The sequence below is a fragment of the Staurois parvus genome, unplaced genomic scaffold (assembly GCF_062004578.1).
Source record: "Staurois parvus isolate SC_StPar_1 unplaced genomic scaffold, SC_StPar_1.0 ptg001200l, whole genome shotgun sequence".
Lineage (NCBI taxonomy): Eukaryota > Metazoa > Chordata > Amphibia > Anura > Ranidae > Staurois > Staurois parvus.
In genome coordinates this window covers 2,002,142-2,020,444 of record NW_028318996.1, presented here as the reverse complement: position 1 = coordinate 2,020,444, position 18,303 = coordinate 2,002,142, and positions in this window count along the sequence as shown.

The window sequence follows — 18,303 nt, the reverse complement described above, 5'->3', positions numbered from 1 at the left end:
CCAGTCTCTAAGCATCTCCTATAATACAGTATATCTGCAGTTTCTAACCATCACCTGTAGTATGTCACTAGTCTTTAATCTTCTGTAGTGTGACCCCAGTCACAGGCCATCTCCTCTAGTATGTCTGCAGGTTCTAGCCATTCTCTGTAGTGGGTTCCCAGCCTTTGACACCTCACCTAGTAAATCTTCAGTCTCTGCATATGTTCTAAAGTATATGCTGCACTCTCCCTTCTGTGGTTTGGCATATATTGAATATAATATAGGGCCCTTTTGATGATGTCACAGTTCACCAGTGAGTTCCCCCATCTATTACCTTAACCACCACTGAATTAAGGTAGTGCAAAAAATGTAAAAAGCATTTAGTTCATTAGCATCTATCAGAAGTCATCTCTTTAAAAGGTGAAACAATCAACCTAAATCTAATTCAATGCCAGTTGTTATTGTACCCTCTACATCATCCTTGTCCTCTGTAATATCTTACTAATAAACCACATGTAGCTGGGTGCTGCTGCTGGCTGTGTGTGAATCCCCCCCATTGGTACACTTTGTCAGATCGCTAGGCTGTGTGTGTACAGCCAGTGTCTCTCCCCTCTTGTACTGCAGCTGAAGAAGTGGATCTGTGCAAATTCCCCTGCTCCTGCTTCACCCCCCCTCCCCCTCCTGCCAGCAGGGTGGAGTCAATCAAGGAGCAGGACAATATATGTAATATGTACAATATAATTGAATAGCTACAGAACTATAGGATCCCACAATGCCCTGGACAGAGGAGGAAAGATGGTACTGCTTTTTCTGGGCAATCAAGATACTGGGAGGTCACTTGTGGAGGGGAGAGCGACTATCGGGGCCTGTGCCCTACACCAGAAGAGACCTACAGAAAGTGAGAGGGTGTTGCTGGGAGTTACAGAGCCAAGAGGGTGAGCGACTGCAAGCTTCCTGTGTGCAGGGACCTGGAACAGTGCAGACCCATCAATGGGTGTCTGCCTGCGTGCCAGAGACCAAAGAACTGAGACACCAAGATTTCTTCTGCTGTATGTGAACCCAAAGCAAGAACGACCTCTTGCTGTCAAGGAGAACCAAAGAGGGACATTGTAAGAATTGGGACCTCTGGAACAGCTGACAGTCAGTTACATGGGACCAGACCTACTACCTGCTAGGAGTGGTGAACTGAGCTACACGTCCTAAACTCTTGCCACACACAGTTAACACTATAGAGAATGCTCTTACCCAGCAGTTTATCAGTCACTCATTTCATTTCAAGGGACAATGCACTACTGACAGAAGGGCCCCACCGAAAGCTGATTGCTATTGACTAATCAGGCACCTTGTACTTTAGTTAACTTCCGGAGTACCCTTTATTAAGCACTGTGAACCCTGCCATTAAAGTGCTACAAGCTCACGCTGCACCCAAGGTCACTATTATTGTGTTAGCTGATTCTGACTCTGCCAGTTACTGGTTACATCAGTTGAACTTGATTTGCAGTGCTGCAGTTCAGTTAAATCACCCTGTTATAGGCCAGTGTTAACTTATCTAGTTTTTGCAGCTTTGAAAGTGTTCTGTTGTTGGTTGCCAAGTTACATACTGTCTAACTGCCTTGATATTATACTTTCATTCATCTACCTTTCACTTGTTGTGGCTTACTTTCTGTGTGCTGATATAGAGTGCAGGTATAGTAACGCTTAAATCACAAAGGTTTTCAGCGTGTCTCAAGCCACAACCAGGTGTGTCAGTGGGGAACGAGCAGTTTATTGAGGCAGAACAGAGAACCCTCCATCACCAGTTGCTCCTGCAGGGGTAAGTGCTACACACATAATGTTTTAAAGTGCAATTTTTGATAAATAAAAAAGAACAATCCCCTCAGGTGAACTATATACAGTATATTACACAGATTATAGTAAATCACTCGGCTGGGGATGAGAAGTTTTGGAATTTGCGGTTTTGTTATTTGTGCAACATTTTGAATGTATCCATTTATAAGATGGTCCCACACAATTCATCATTTATCAGCTGGTTTGTTTTAGGTGGTATTGATATGATAGATCTCACAGTGTCTTGTCCATATTCCGAATAACACTTATCAAGTTCCCGGCTGCCACATTTTACCAATTGTGTGAGGTCCTTCTCTGCAGGAGGCCGGAGAGAAATCATTCTGACATGGCAGAAATCGGTTCCAGGGCAGCAATTTACAATCAATGATTGTAATGTTTCCCATACATAGAGACTTCTATGCTCAGCGTTGAGAGACATTCACCTTCCTCTCCTGTGGAATACACATCTTTGCGGTTGGAAAACCTCCAGGTTGAAGTAATGCCTCATACAACGTCAAGAAGAACATCAAAAGTGTTTTGACCCAAAAATAGAACAAAAGACGGTTGGTTAAATTTTCAAATGAAAACAAACAAATACATAAACAGCAAACTTTGAGAAAAGAATAGAGTGAAGTTTTAAGGACATGGCTTACTATAAATGGTGTAGAGTAGGCGTCACTAAATGGCGGACCGTGGTACGGATGCAGACCTAGCCACTGTTTCATCTGGACCCAGTCACACCATTTAGGAGCCGCTTCTTTTCCCCTATCCTCCGCCGCTGTTATAACAGCAGAGCAGACAGCAGGAGACAGAACATTTCTGGCGAATGTGGAATAACAGCACAGTATTGAACAGAGCGCGGGAACGGGAGCTCTCATAACATTTCTGGATCGGATGCGGGAAGCACAGCACAGCATTGAATAGAGCATGAGAGCTGCTGGGGTTAACTTTTTAAGTTAACCAGCGGCTGATTGGAATCAGGGCAGTGTTAGCAGCCAATCACCTGCTGGTTAATACAAAAAGGTAACCCATGCAGCTCCCCTGCTCTATTCAATGCTGTGCTTCCCGCATCCAATCCAGAAATCTCATGAGAGCTCCGACTCCCACACTCTGTTCAATTCAGTGCTGTTATTCCACACTCATTCCAGAAATGTTATGAGATCTCCCGCTCCCACAATCTGTTCAATACTGTGCCGTTATTGTTATTCCACACTCGCTCCAGAAATGTTATGAGAGTTCCCGCTCCTGTGATGTGTTCAATACTGTGCCGTTATTCCACACTTAGGCTACGTTCACACTAGCCTTGTGTGCAGGCGGCAGAGAGGCGTTTGGGAAGCGTTTTTACCGCTTCCCAAACGCCTCTGCCAATTCTGCACATTACAGCACATGGTGCTGTTCTAACGGGAGCGTTTGCGTCGCGTCGCGGCAAAACGGACGCCTCTGGACGAGTCAGGAGGCTTTGAAGCCTCCTATTCTCGTCTATGGTGCCGCTCCGCAAACGCCCGGCCGGCGTTTGCGGTGCGGTTGCGACGCGGTTGCGGGGCGTTTGCGGAGCGGTAACACCACTCAAACTGCATTATAGGCGTTTGTGGGGCGTTATTAACGCTCGGCAAACGCCTAGCAACCGCCGCTAAACCGCGCATGCGGCGTTTGCCGAGCGTTAAAAAACGCTCCGCAAACGCCGGACCAACGTTTGCCAAACGCTATAGGGGCGTTTGGCAAGCGTTGGCAAAACAGCCTAGTGTGAACGAGCCCTTACTCCAGAAATGTTATGAGAGCTCCCACTCCCGTGATGTGTTCAATATTGTGCTGTTATTCCACACTTGCTCCAGAAATGTTATGAGAGCTCCCGCACCCGCTCTCTGTTCAATACTGTGCTGTTATTCCACACTCACTCCAGAAATGTTATGAGATCTCCCGCACCCGCTCTCTGTTCAATACTGTGCTGTTATTCCACACTCGCTCCAGAAATGTTGAGAGCTCCCGCTCCCGCGCTCTGTTCAATACTGTGCTGTTATTCCACACTCACTCCAGAAATGTTATGAGAGTTCCCGTTCCCGCTCTCTGTTCAATACTGTGCTGTTATTCCACACTCGCTCCAGAAATGTTATGAGATCTCCCGCACCCGCTCTCTGTTCAATACTGTGCTGTTATTCCACACTCGCTCCAGAAATGTTGAGAGCTCCCGCTCCCGCGCTCCGTTCAATACTGTGCTGTTATTCCACACTCACTCCAGAAATGTTATGAGAGTTCCCGTTCCCGCTCTCTGTTCAATACTGTGCTGTTATTCCAGACTCGCTCCAGAAATGTTATGAGATCTCCCGCACCCGCTCTCTGTTCAATACTGTGCTGTTATTCCACACTCGCTCCAGAAATGTTGAGAGCTCCCGTTCCCGCTCTCTGTTCAATACTGTGCTGTTATTCCACACTCGCTCCAGAAATGTTATGAGATCTCCCGCACCCGCTCTCTGTTCATGACTAGTGCACCCGAGATAGGTTCATCCAGACCCCACTACACCACCATTACCCTTCCATACCAATCCCCTTTACTTACTATACTTACAGAAAACACAACACCAATTTTGGAGTAAATGGCCAGCACGGCCTTTTATTAACCAATCAAGTTTAAACACATCAACCATTCCTTATAACAGAAAACATAAAGAGTTGTCGTTGGTCTTTGAAGGCACCACCAAAACGATCCGAAATGCACCTGCGGACAACCATATTCCACTAGGCCTCTAGCCGCAACCAACCAGCTCGGAGACAACCATACTGTCCGCAGTGCAGCACCACCACCTTCCAGTTAAACCTCGGTTAACTGGGAATGTTCCCGGGCACACCATACCAACGATGGGTCCCACACCATTTTGTACCTCCAAGATAAGAACCGCCTCCAAAGACCAACCACCGCCCAGGAACCAAAATCACCCCCCCCCCCCCCAGGAGGAACACAACATTCACCAAACAGGGCGGGCGGGAGGGAAGCTCTCTTTCCCACGTCCAGCTCCCAACTGACGCCCCTCCCCAGAACACTCCACCCTAAAGTGCAGGAGACCCCACCTACACTCTCCTCTACCAACCAGATCCCCCAGCTATCCTTTACCAACCCTAATACTAACATTAACCCTTACACATCTTCCTTCCCACTCTGGGCCTAGTCATGCCTGCCCTGCGCTAATTCTTTTCTTCTTTTTCCGCTGCGGGCATTTCTATACTGTGCTGTTATTCCACACTCGCTCCAGAAATGTTATGAGATCTCCCGCACCCGCTCTCTGTTCAATACTGTGCTGTTATTCCACACTCACTCCAGGAACAATTGAGTACTGTCTGTGATACTTTTTTATTTGCACTAACATACAATCACCCCAGAAATGTTATGAGAGTTCCCGTTCCCTCTCTCTGTTCAATACTGTGCTCTTATTCCACACTCACTCCAGAAATGTTATGTCTCCTGCTGTCTGCTCTGCTGTTAGTGGTGGAGGATGGGGGGAAAGAAGCGGCTCTGCTCAATGATGTGCTGTGCTTCCCCACACCCGATCTAGAAATGCCCCACCTCCCATTCTCCACTCTAAGGTAAGAGAATGAAGGGGGGCCGAGGACACTACTTTGGCTGTGTGTGATATGGGGGGGGGGGGGCAAAATAAGAAGAGGGGCAGTGCTGTGTGCAGATGGTGGTTGTGGGGGTGCTGTACAGGGAGCAGTGCAGTGGGGGGGGGGGGTTGATGTGAGGAGGCAGAGAACACTAATGTTGGAGGGGGGATTTGTGATGCGAGGAGGGGGGTATTGCTGTGGAGGGGGGGATGTAAAGGGGGGTAATTGTGTGATCGGGGGATGTGAAAGGGCAGAGGACAGTACTGTGGGGTAGGGCTGTGAAGTGGGGTGTGGGGTTGATGTGAGGAGGGCAGAGTATACTACTGGGGTGGGGTGTGAAGGGGGCACAGTTCTGCTGGGAGTTATGTGAAGGGGGCAGAGACAGTAGTGTGGGGGAGAGATGTGAAGGGGGCAGAGGACAGTAGTGTGGGGGGGAGAGATGTGAAGGGGGCAGAGGACAGTAGTGTGGGGGAGAGATGTGAAGGGGGCAGAGGACAGTAGTGGGGGGGGGGAGATGTGAAGGGGGCAGAGGACAGTAGTGTGGGGGGGAGAGATGTGAAGGGGGCAGAGGACAGTAGTGTGGGGGGGAGAGATGTGAAGGGGGCAGAGGACAGTAGTGTGGGGGAGAGATGTGAAGGGGGCAGAGGACAGTAGTGTGGGGGGGGGGGGGAGATGTGAAGGGGCAGAGGACAGTAGTGTGGGGGAGAGATGTGAAGGGGCAGAGGACAGTAGTGTGGGGGAGAGATGTGAAGGGGGCAGAGGACAGTAGTGTGGGGGGGAGAGATGTGAAAGAGGCAGAGGACAGTAGTGTGGGGGGGGAGATGTGAAGGGGGCAGAGGACAGTAGTGTGGGGGGGAGATGTGAAGGGGGCAGAGGACAGTAGTGTGGGGGGGAGATGTGAAGGGGGCAGAGGACAGTAGTGTGGGGGGGAGATGTGAAGGGGGCAGAGGACAGTAGTGTGGGGGGGAGATGTGAAGGGGGCAGAGGACAGTAGTGTGGGGAGGAGAGATGTGAAGGGGGCAGAGGACAGTAGTGTGGGGGGGAGATGTGAAGGGGGCAGAGGACAGTAGTGTGGGGGGGAGATGTGAAAGAGGCAGAGGACAGTAGTGTGGGGGGGAGATGTGAAGGGGGCAGAGGACAGTAGTGTGGGGAGGAGAGATGTGAAGGGGGCAGAGGACAGTAGTGTGGGGGAGAGATGTGAAGGAGGCAGAGGACAGTAGTGTGGGGGGGAGATGTGAAGGGGGCAGAGGACAGTAGTGGGGGGGAGAGATGTGAAGGGGGCAGAGGACAGTAGTGGGGGGGAGAAATGTGAAGGGGGCAGAGGACAGTAGTGTGGGGGGGAGAGATGTGAAGGGGGCAGAGGACAGTAGTGTGGGGGGAGAGATGTGAAGGGGGCAGAGGACAGTAGAGTGGGGGGAGGAGAGATGTGAAGGGGGCAGAGGACAGTAGTGGGGGGGAGAGATGTGAAGGGGGCAGAGGACAGTAGTGTGGGGAGGAGAGATGTGAAGGAGGCAGAGGACAGTAGTGGGGGGGAGAAATGTGAAGGGGGCAGAGGACAGTAGTGTGGGGGGGAGAGATGTGAAGGGGCAGAGGACAGTAGTGTGGGGGGAGAGATGTGAAGGGGGCAGAGGACAGTAGAGTGGGGGGAGGAGATGTGAAGGGGCAGAGGACAGTAGTGTGGGGGGAGATGTGAAGGAGGCAGAGGACAGTAGTGTGGGGGGGGGGAGGAGATGTGAAGGAGGCAGAGGACAGTAGTGTGGGGGGGAGATGTGAAGGAGGCAGAGGACAGTAGTGTGGGGGGAGATGTGAAGGAGGCAGAGGACAGTAGTGTGGGGGGGGGGGAGGAGATGTGAAGGGGGCAGAGGACAGTAGTGTGGGGGGGGGGAGATGTGAAGGGGCAGAGGACAGTAGTGTGGGGGAGAGATGTGAAGGGGGCAGAGGACAGTAGTGTGGGGGGGAGAGATGTGAAAGAGGCAGAGGACAGTAGTGTGGGGGGGGAGATGTGAAGGGGGCAGAGGACAGTAGTGTGGGGGGGAGATGTGAAGGGGGCAGAGGACAGTAGTGTGGGGGGGAGATGTGAAGGGGGCAGAGGACAGTAGTGTGGGGGGGAGATGTGAAGGGGGCAGAGGACAGTAGTGTGGGGGGGAGATGTGAAGGGGGCAGAGGACAGTAGTGTGGGGAGGAGAGATGTGAAGGGGGCAGAGGACAGTAGTGTGGGGGGGAGATGTGAAGGGGGCAGAGGACAGTAGTGTGGGGGGGAGATGTGAAAGAGGCAGAGGACAGTAGTGTGGGGGGGAGATGTGAAGGGGGCAGAGGACAGTAGTGTGGGGAGGAGAGATGTGAAGGGGGCAGAGGACAGTAGTGTGGGGGAGAGATGTGAAGGAGGCAGAGGACAGTAGTGTGGGGGGGAGATGTGAAGGGGGCAGAGGACAGTAGTGGGGGGGAGAGATGTGAAGGGGGCAGAGGACAGTAGTGGGGGGGAGAAATGTGAAGGGGGCAGAGGACAGTAGTGTGGGGGGGAGAGATGTGAAGGGGGCAGAGGACAGTAGTGTGGGGGGAGAGATGTGAAGGGGGCAGAGGACAGTAGAGTGGGGGGAGGAGAGATGTGAAGGGGGCAGAGGACAGTAGTGGGGGGGAGAGATGTGAAGGGGGCAGAGGACAGTAGTGTGGGGAGGAGAGATGTGAAGGAGGCAGAGGACAGTAGTGGGGGGGAGAAATGTGAAGGGGGCAGAGGACAGTAGTGTGGGGGGGAGAGATGTGAAGGGGCAGAGGACAGTAGTGTGGGGGGAGAGATGTGAAGGGGGCAGAGGACAGTAGAGTGGGGGGAGGAGATGTGAAGGGGCAGAGGACAGTAGTGTGGGGGGAGATGTGAAGGAGGCAGAGGACAGTAGTGTGGGGGGGGAGGAGATGTGAAGGAGGCAGAGGACAGTAGTGTGGGGGGGAGATGTGAAGGAGGCAGAGGACAGTAGTGTGGGGGGAGATGTGAAGGAGGCAGAGGACAGTAGTGTGGGGGGGGAGGAGATGTGAAGGGGGCAGAGGACAGTAGTGTGGGGGGGGGGGAGAGATGTGAAGGAGGCAGAGGTCAGTAGTGTGTGGAGAGATGTGAAGGGGACAGAGGACAGTAGTGTGGGGGGGAGATGTGAAGGAGGCAGAGGACAGTAGTGTGGGGGAGAGATGTGAAAGATTCAAAATATTCGAACTGAATTCAAATCGAAAATATCAAATCGATCCAAATTCATGTGAAGAATAGCTGGTTCTATTCCATTTAAAATATGAACTGTGGAAGATGGCTATATTTACAGTATTCTATACAATTTTTTTTTCTATTCTATTTTTTTCTGCTCTATTCCTTTATTTTCTCTTCCATTCTATTCTAGTCTATTCTTCTATTTTCTATTCTATTCTGTTATGTTTTACTCATATATTCTATTCTATTCTCTTTTTTTCTAGTCTACTCTTTGAAATTCCAATTTCAGAAGATGGCTATATTCTTTCTGTTTTATTCTATTCGAAAATTGAGTTTCGGAAGACAGCTGTATTTTTTCTATTTTATTCTGATGTATTCTATTATTTTTCAATTCTATTTTATTCTATTCTTTTATTTTCTAATCTATTTCTATTTTCTTCTGTTATTCTATTCTACTTTTTTCAAAATTCCAATTTTGGAAGACCATTATAGTCTTTCTTTTCTATTTCTATTTTATTATTTTCTATTCTATTTTATTCTTTTTTTCCTGTTTTCTTTTTTATTCTATTCTTTTCAAAATTCGAATTTCGGAAGACGGCTATATGCTATTCTATTCCTTTATTTTCTATTCTATTGTATTATTTTCTGTTCTATTCTGTTTTATTCTGTTCCATTTTCTTTGAAATTAAAATTTGGAAAGACAGTTATATTCTTTCTATTTTATTCTAGTCTATTCAAAATTTTAATTTTGGAAGATGGCTATATTCTATTTTACTCTATTCTATTCTTTTTTCTATTATATTCCTTTCTGTTAAAGTCTTTTCTATTTTACTGTATTTTTTTCTATTTTATTCTATTTTTTTTCTATTCTATTCTGTTCTATTCTATTTATTTATTTTCTATTCTGTTCTGTTTTATTCTAATCTATTCTTTTTAAAATATGTATTTCGGAAGCTATACTCTAACAGTAATACACACAGTCTTTGAAGGAAATCAGCATTAGTCAGCAATATGTTTGCATTTCAAATTTTTTTTCTAATTTGATTTCATTTTTCAGATAATTTGTTATCTTGGAGGAAATTTTGTTTCATTATTTTGAAGTCCTTTAAATTCGTTACTAATGTAATTTAGAACATCGAATACATTCAAATCTCCAAACAGAGAAAATGTTGCCTGAATTTTGATGGGGTACAATATGAACAGCATGTCTAGTATTTGTAAAGCTCCAATAATTTATACAGCTCTTTACATACATCAGCCCATGCTCTAAAGGCACTTACAATTTAAAGCCCCTAACTCACATTCATACATACACATACTAGGGCCAATTTAGGCAGGAGCATAGGAGGAAACCCATGCAGGCACAGGAAGAACTTGCAAACTCCATGCGGGTAGTGCTATGGTTGGGATTTGATCCAAAAATACAATTGCAGCCAGGCAGAAGTACTAATCACTTAGGTTGGTCATACATAAAGTAATTTTCTTTCCTTTAACCGCTTCCCTACCATGCTATAGCAGAACTACTGCTACAGGGCGGCAGGGCAGTGCAAAATCAAGTGTATATATATACAGTTGTGTTCAAAATAATAGCAGTCAGACATCACTAACCTGATCAATCACTGTTTTTGGTAGAAATTATATTACTACATAGAAAATAATTTACTAGCAGGTGTAGTAGAGTAATAGAAATCCAACAGACCCAACAGTCATGACATGCATGCTGCTGATTCTGTGTAATTGAATCACTAATTGAAAGGGGAATGTTCAAAATAATAGCAGTGTGGAGTTCTATTAGTGAGGTCATTCATTCTTTGAAAAACAGGTGGCAATTATTGCCCTTATTTAAGGAAGGAAGGCAGAAAATGTTGTACATGCTGGTTACAGTGCATTTCTCTCTGAAATTCAGAGGAAAATGGGTCGTTCCAGACATTGTTCAGAAGAACAGTGTACCTTGATTAAAAAGTTGATTGTAGAGGGGAAAACATATAAAGAAGTGCAGAAAATGATAGGCTGCTCAGCTAAAATGATCGCAAATGCTTTAAAATGGCAACCAAAACCCGAGAGACGTGGAAGAAAGCGAAAAACTACAATTCAAATGGATAGAAGAATAGCCAAAATGGCAAGGACTCAGCCAACAATCAGCTCCAGGAAGATCAAAGAAGGTCTAAAGTTCCCTGTGAGTACTGTTACAATTAGAAGACGCCTATGTGAAGCCAAGCTATCTGCAAGAAGCCCCCGCAAAGTCCCACTGTTGAAAAAAAGACGTGCTGAAGAGGTTACAATTTGCCAAAGAGCACATTGACTGGCCTAAAGAGAAATGGCGCAACATTTTGTGGACTGATGAAAGTAAGATTGTTCTTTTTGGGTCTAGTGGCCGGAGACAGTTTGTCAGACGACCCCCAAACACCAAAACATCAGAATACTTAAAGAGGTCATGCTGCCTTATGCTGAAGAGGAAATGCCCTTGAAATGGGTGTTCCAACAAGACAACGACCCCAAACACACCAGTAAACGTGCAACATCTTGGTTCCAGACCAACAAGATTGACGTTATGGAGTGGCCAGCCCAATCCCCGGATCTTAATCCAATAGAAAACTTGTGGGGTGACATCAAAAATGCAGTTTCTGAGGCAAAACCAAGAAATCGAGAAGAACTGTGGAATGTAGTCCAATCATCCTGGGCTGGAATACCTGATCACAGGTGCCAGAAGTTGGTTGACTCCATGCAACACAGATGTACAGCAGTTCTCAGAAACAGTGCTTATACAACAAAATATTCATTAAGTGATTCAAAGGAAAGCAAAATCTTCAAACATTTCTCAGTTTATATAGTGAATGTTTCAGTTTGTAAAGAAGAATACAAACACTGCTATTTTTTTGAACAGTCTAATATTCACTTTTCTTCAATTTTTTTAGAGGAACAACACAAATTTGATATATTTTTCTTCATGTTTTGATTTGGAATAGAATGTGTCGTGTTCCCAATGCATTTGTGTGTATGGAAATAAAAGCTATTAGAAGGATTTTGAGCTTTATTCACTTTTTTCAACACACTGCTATTATTTTGAACACAACTGTACATGATTTAACATTTCTGGGTAGGGGGAATGCATGCACGCCGCCCTGCTCGCGCCGCCATTGGCAGCTGCAGCTGTTGATCACCGGGTCCCAGATGGAGATTCCCCGCCGGCACCAGGCGATCACCGAGGAACAGTGACGGGAGAGGTCTGTATGTAAACAATACAGATCTCCCCTTGTCAGCACCAGCATACGGTTTTGTATTGCTCTGCATAGCAGAGCAATTCAAAGCAGCATGCATACACAGTAAAACAGCACACAGTTAACCTTTTGATCGCCACAGATATTAACCCCTTCCTGCCCAGTGTCATTAGTACAGTGTCAGTGCTTTTTATTAGCACTGATCACTGTATTAGAGTCACTGGGGAAGTCAGTGGCAGTCAGTCCCCCCCCCCTCCCCAGTGTCAGAATTCCCACTGCAGTCCCGCTATAAGTCGCTGATCACCACCATTACTAGTATGAAAAAAAAAATTCCAACATCTATACCGCCATTTGTAAACGCTATAACTTTCACGTAAACCAATTTACACGTATTGGGATTTCTTTTAGCAAAGACATGGTGCAGAATACATTTTAGCCGAAATTTTATTTTTTTAATTTTTTTTATATTTTATTGCAAAAATGTCAAAAATAATGTTTTTTTTCTAAAATTTGTCAGTTTTTTTTCTATAACGCAAAAAATAAAACCGCACAGGCAATCAAATACCACTGAAAGAAAGCTCTGTTTGTGGGGAAAAAAAAGGACGTAACTTTAATTTGGGTGCAGTGTTACATGACCGCGCAGTTGTGAGTTACAGTAACGCAGCGACGTATTGCAAAAAATGGCCTGATCAGGAAGGGAGGGGTAAATCCTCTGGAGGGCAAGTGGTTAACCATGGGGTGAAGAATTTAAAATTGCTTAATTCTCCCATCAACATTGTCAATAGGGGAATCCCTCCATGAAGCGATTGTATTTTGACATCAGGAGGTCTCCCTGCCGTTAGAATACAATGATCATTGCTGGCGGCTATAGGTTCTGGCAGTGATCAAACGAAAAAAAAACCCCAACAGGCTGGTTGAGAAGAAGTCAGTTGATATTCAGTCAACTTCAGTACAACCGGCCTGCCCATAGATGGAAGGGAATTTGTCAGGTTCCAGCTCAGCCAGCTGAATTTCGATCCATCTACAGCCAGGATTAGCCACTAGTTTCTGTTTATCAATGCGGAGCTATTCAGTACCACAAAGGGTGGAATGTGGTGACCCTCAGCAGTCAAGCAGCATTCATCATAAAGACAAGGTCCTTCAGTAAGGTGAAATCTGCTTGCTGTGGATTAATGCACGTTGCTGTTCATCGTTTTCTTTGCATGGTCTTATTAAACTGACCTGAGAACATCTAGTGTACAGTTATAGAAGTCTGAAAGCCTTTGATGGTTCCCAGAAGAAGTGGTGTGTCCACATTCACACGTTCTCTCGAGATTTAGCTCTACATTGCCCTGTAATTGGTTCCGTTCTTTCCTGGTGAATCATGAAACCACAATCCCAGCGCTCCCAGAACGGAGGTTAAGACTTGTGAGGTTTATGGTATTTGCGGAGGGCGGGTCACCTCTACATGGATGACCTTTTTATGATGTGACCGCATCGCTGTCACTGCGGTGTCACTCCATGTCTTCCTAGTATGTTCCCAGGCTGGTGACGACATGGGCTTCATAAGTCACTACATAAAGTTAAGAGGTTAGAAATCCTTTTTACACCCACTTCAATGAGAACTCAAAACCCCAACATCAGAGGTGCACAGGGGAGGAGTTTCTGGTTAACGAATGATATAGCAGGAACCGAATGACATTAACGCTAAGGCGGGACTTTTACTTTTGGAAGTTCAAAATGGTTGAGAAGGTCACTTTAAAATGTATGTAAACACTAAAAATGAACCTCTCATACCTGCTCCCTTTTGATCTGTGTAATATCCTACTGGAAATGTTCTGTCCCGCCTTCATGTATTTTTTTCTGTGCTGTATTGAACTACATAAGGTTATTATTGTTTTGTAGTATGCTGACATCTAGTGGCGGGTTTGGATCACTACAACTGGTTTACTATGTGATTTTGGTATTTTCCTCTGTCCTACCCTTCTATTTAGTGCTAGATAGTTTAGTCCAAGCTAGACCCTCCCCATTTCCCACAGTCAGTGTTATTTGCATAGACAGGGCTTAGGAAAGTCATAGGGGTAGATTTACTAAAACTGGCACACTCAGAATCTGGTGCAGCTGTGCATGGTAACCTTTAGTATCACTTTAACTGAATAAGCTGAAGTTAGAAGCTGATAGGCTATTTTCTTTTTCTGTAAAATAACAAACATGTCTATACTTACCTGCTCTGTGTAGTGGTTTTGCAGAGAGCAGCCTGGATCCTACTCTTCCCGGGTTCGCCGTAGGCTCTCCTGGCTCCTCTCCTCCTTTCTGTTGGGTGCCCCTACAGCAAGCAGCTTGCTTTGGGGCACCTGCTGCTCTGCGTGTTCATACACACACATAGCCACAACCTGGCCCCGACCTCTCTCTCTCCTCATTGGCTGACTGGCTGTGATTGACAGCAGTGGGAGCCAGTGAGGAGGCAGTGACCCGGGACAACCAAGGCTGTCATGCACAACGCTGGATCTCGATGGGGCTCAAGTAAATATTGAGGGGGCTGGGGGCACTGCTGCACAAGGAAGGTTTTTTACCTTCACATAAAAAATTCATGAAGGTAAAAAACCTTGAGTCTTTACAACCACTTTAACCTTTGGCAATAAAACCTGGAAGCTGATTGGTTTCTATGCAGAGCTGCACCAGATTTTGCGCTCTCCAGTTTTTCTCAGATTTCAAAAGACTGGAAAAACATCATCTGTACTGCAATCAGCAGAAGTAAAACTGATCAGATTCAACTTCTGTGTCTTATTGAAGAGTTAAGCTGCCTGTGAATGGTGCAAAGTCAGCAGGTTACCATATTGTCCAGAGGAACTAGGTCTAAGGAGGTATGTCAATGCATAAAGCAGCCTTTAGTGGCCAGGACATTATATCTCTGCAAAAAATATATTTGCTGACCATGTTAGAAATTCAGAGCATTCCTGTGCACATCTCTTCCATTATCTCTTCTCTTGGACTACAGAATGATTAGTCCCCATGTCATGGAAAATAGGATGGTGGGTGGGTGTTGAGTAGTTTAATAAAAGACAGTTGGATAGGGCTGATACTGCTCAGTCCACAAAATATGCTGTGTGTTGTCATCGAGTTGAGTGCATTTATGGCAGATCAACAGGTATTGTTCTGTACTCACAAGGTCTTTATGGGTAGACACAGGGGAACTGTGCATGTATTGCAGAGATGTACTGATAATGATTTTTTTTTTTTGTGCCTTGACATGCCCTTTTAGTCTTGCAAATAAGCCTCAAGACTGGTTAGACATTTGACGTCACCATTCACATGCAGCCAGGACGTGACTGATGCCATGTTGGTAATGATAGTCAATGAACAACTATAGGGGACCTGACAGCTTATCAGAAACCCTGAGGAGAAATAAGAAATATAAAAACAGTTGATCACACAGGGTGTTTGGTTTACTGAAATGTATACATACACTATATTTCCAAAAGTATTGGGACGCCTGACTTTACACGCACATGAACTTTAATGGCTTCCCAGTCTTAGTCCGTAGGGTTCAATATTGAGTTAGCCCGCTTTTTGCAGCTATAACAGCTTCAACTCTTCTGGGAAGGCCGTCCACAAGGTTTAGGAGTGTGTCTATGGGAATGTTTGACCATTCTTCCAGAAGCACATTTGTGAGGTCAGGCACTGATGTCGGACGAGAAGGCCTGGATCGCAGTCTCCACTCTAATTCATCCCAAAGGTGTTCTATGGGGTTGAGGTCAGGACTCTGTACAGGCCAGTCAAGTTCCTCCACCCCAAACTCACTCATCCATGTCTTTATGGACCTTGCTTTGTGCACTGGTGCGCAGTCATGTTGGAACAGGAAGGGGCCATCCCCAAACTCTTCCCACAAAGTTGGGAGCATTAAATTGTCCAAAATGTCTTGGTATGCTGACGCCTTAAGACTTCCCTTCACTGGAACTAAAGGGCCAACCCAACCCCTGAAGAACAACCCTACATCATAATACCCCGACACCAAACTTTACACTTAGCTCAATGCAGTCAGGCAAGTATCGTTCTCCTGGCAACCGCCAAACCCAGACACATCCATCAGACTGCCAGACAAAGAAGCATGATTCATCACTCCAGAGAACACATCTCCACTGCTTTAGAACCCAGTGGCGGCGTGCTTTACACCACTGCATCCTACGCTTTGCATTGCACTTAGTGATTTAAGGCTTGGATGCAGCTGCTCGGCCATGGAAACCCATTCTATGAAGCTCCCTAAACACTGTTGTGCTAATCTGAAGGCCACATGAAGTTTGGAGGTCTTTAGCTATTGACTCTGCAGACAGTTGGTGACTTCTACACACTGTGCGCTTCAGCATGCGCTGACCCCGCTCTGTCATTTTACGTGGCCTCCCACTTCGTGGCTGAGTTGCTGTTGTTCCCAGTTGCTTCCACTTTGTTATAATACCACTAACAGTTGACTGTGGAATATTTAGCAGCCAGGAAATGTCACGGATGGACTTATTGCACAGGTGGCCACCTATCACGGTACCACGCTTGAATTCATTGAGCTCCTGAGAGCGACCCATTCTTTCACAAATGTTTGTAGAAGCAGTCTGCATGTCTAGGTGCTTGATTTTATACACCTGTGGCCATGGAGGTGATTGGAACACCTGAATCCAATGATGTGGAGGGGTGTCCCAATACTTCTGGCAATAGAGTGTAGATGTACTGTACGCAGGGGCGGACTGACCATTTGAGAACTCGGGCACTGCCTGAGGGCCCGGGGTCAGTAGGAGGCCCCATGAAATGCTTCTGGTTACTTTTTATAGGCTTTTTTTGAGTGTGGGCAAGGACACAGGGGCCCCATGATCCCCTATTGCCTGGGGGCCCCATGAGTTGTCAGTCTGCCCCTGACTGTACGTATACACAAATCATCTTTACAAATGATGTTTGCTATGTGCCTGCCACGTATGCAGGCACATGTGCACAAGCAACAGTGTGTACTGGGAATGTGTGACTGAAATGTGCTTTGCTATGGAGTGTTCGGCATATGTTCTGGCTGGCTAAGTGGTCAGTATGCCTAAAATAAAAACATGATTTTGCTCCAATGCTTTTGGGTCTGTCTGAGGTCTGTGAGGGATTTTCCACGCACATATCATGCAAGAACAAAGGCGCATCAACTGTATATTGGTATCATCAAGGGTCCCCTTATACCCTTCCGTTGTGTTGCAGTACATTACCGTGCACATGTTGGTATGCATTGTTCTGTGTGTTAATATGGTCTGTGTTATGGCAGCCCATTCACTTTGCATTGGCTGCCAACACTCCAAAACGCATAGCATGTGCGTCTTGGGGTGCTGCAGTGCATGTACATTGCCAGCTGCTTTCCTTGCATGTTGGACTACCATGCGTTACCTTGCATTGTTTTATTACATAGTAAAACATGTTTTACCGCATTGCAGATGAAAGCATCCTACAATTGACTGGTAAATAATCCATAGCATGTACTGTGCTGGGCTCTTTCCTGTAGTATATGGAATGTATGGATCATTGTAACCTCCAGCTGATTTCTCCGCTGACACTTACTGTGAAGTTCTGGTTTTCATTGCAGGCTGAGCCCTACCCAGGGGAGCCGTGAAATGTCAGAGTGAGCCTGCGCTGTGTAGCTGATACTATAGCCAGGCAACTGCTTATATCTTCTTCTGCGGGATTTTCCTCATCGCCAAGACTTCTGATCATGTCTAGGACTACACACATACAACACGATCTCTCCTTATCTATTTATTTTCTAACTCAGTGTTTAACAGAGTTCCCAAACTGGAAAGAATTTCTATTATTACTGTGCATAGCCCAATCCTCAGTGTGTACTCCTTCAATTAACTGCCACTTAGCAGACAAAGTAGACATGGGAGGGGTCATGTGACTGTCACCATAAAAGTGATGCCACGTGAGCACCCTGTTTATAAAACATTGAAATAAATATTAGATATTACCTTTTATTGTCCACAAAAGTAGGGGCACACCTCCTTATATAGCTTCACACCCCCCTTTGGGCTCCTCTGGAACTTCCATTCAGATGTCCATAAGTAGGTGATCTCCACTGAGCTCTATGAATGGAAAAGTGGAAATCATTTTTTTATTGATATGCAATGAGCAAAACTAAAAAATCTGCGCCAGCATCGCTATGTCTTTCTCCAACTATTACTACTTTTATACATAAAGCAGATATAAAAAGACACCCATTATGCAGCTCTATTATACATTATTGAATTTAATTTTTAAATAGCAAAAACAGGACCTTTATATCAGTCTCTTTTAATCCCTGTACAGCAGAGCTTGGGGGGAAGGTGGGGGGGGGGCAAAGAGCATATAAATTGTACTGCAGTGTACAGAATATGTTGATTGGAGGGGAGAGCAGAGTGACAGAGAAGTGAGCTCATCAGAGTGCTACCTCTCCTTTCACTATCCAGTCCTAGGGTGAAAGGAGGGTCTGTATGTGAAAGTGCAACTGCAGCAGAGGAAGATTGGGTT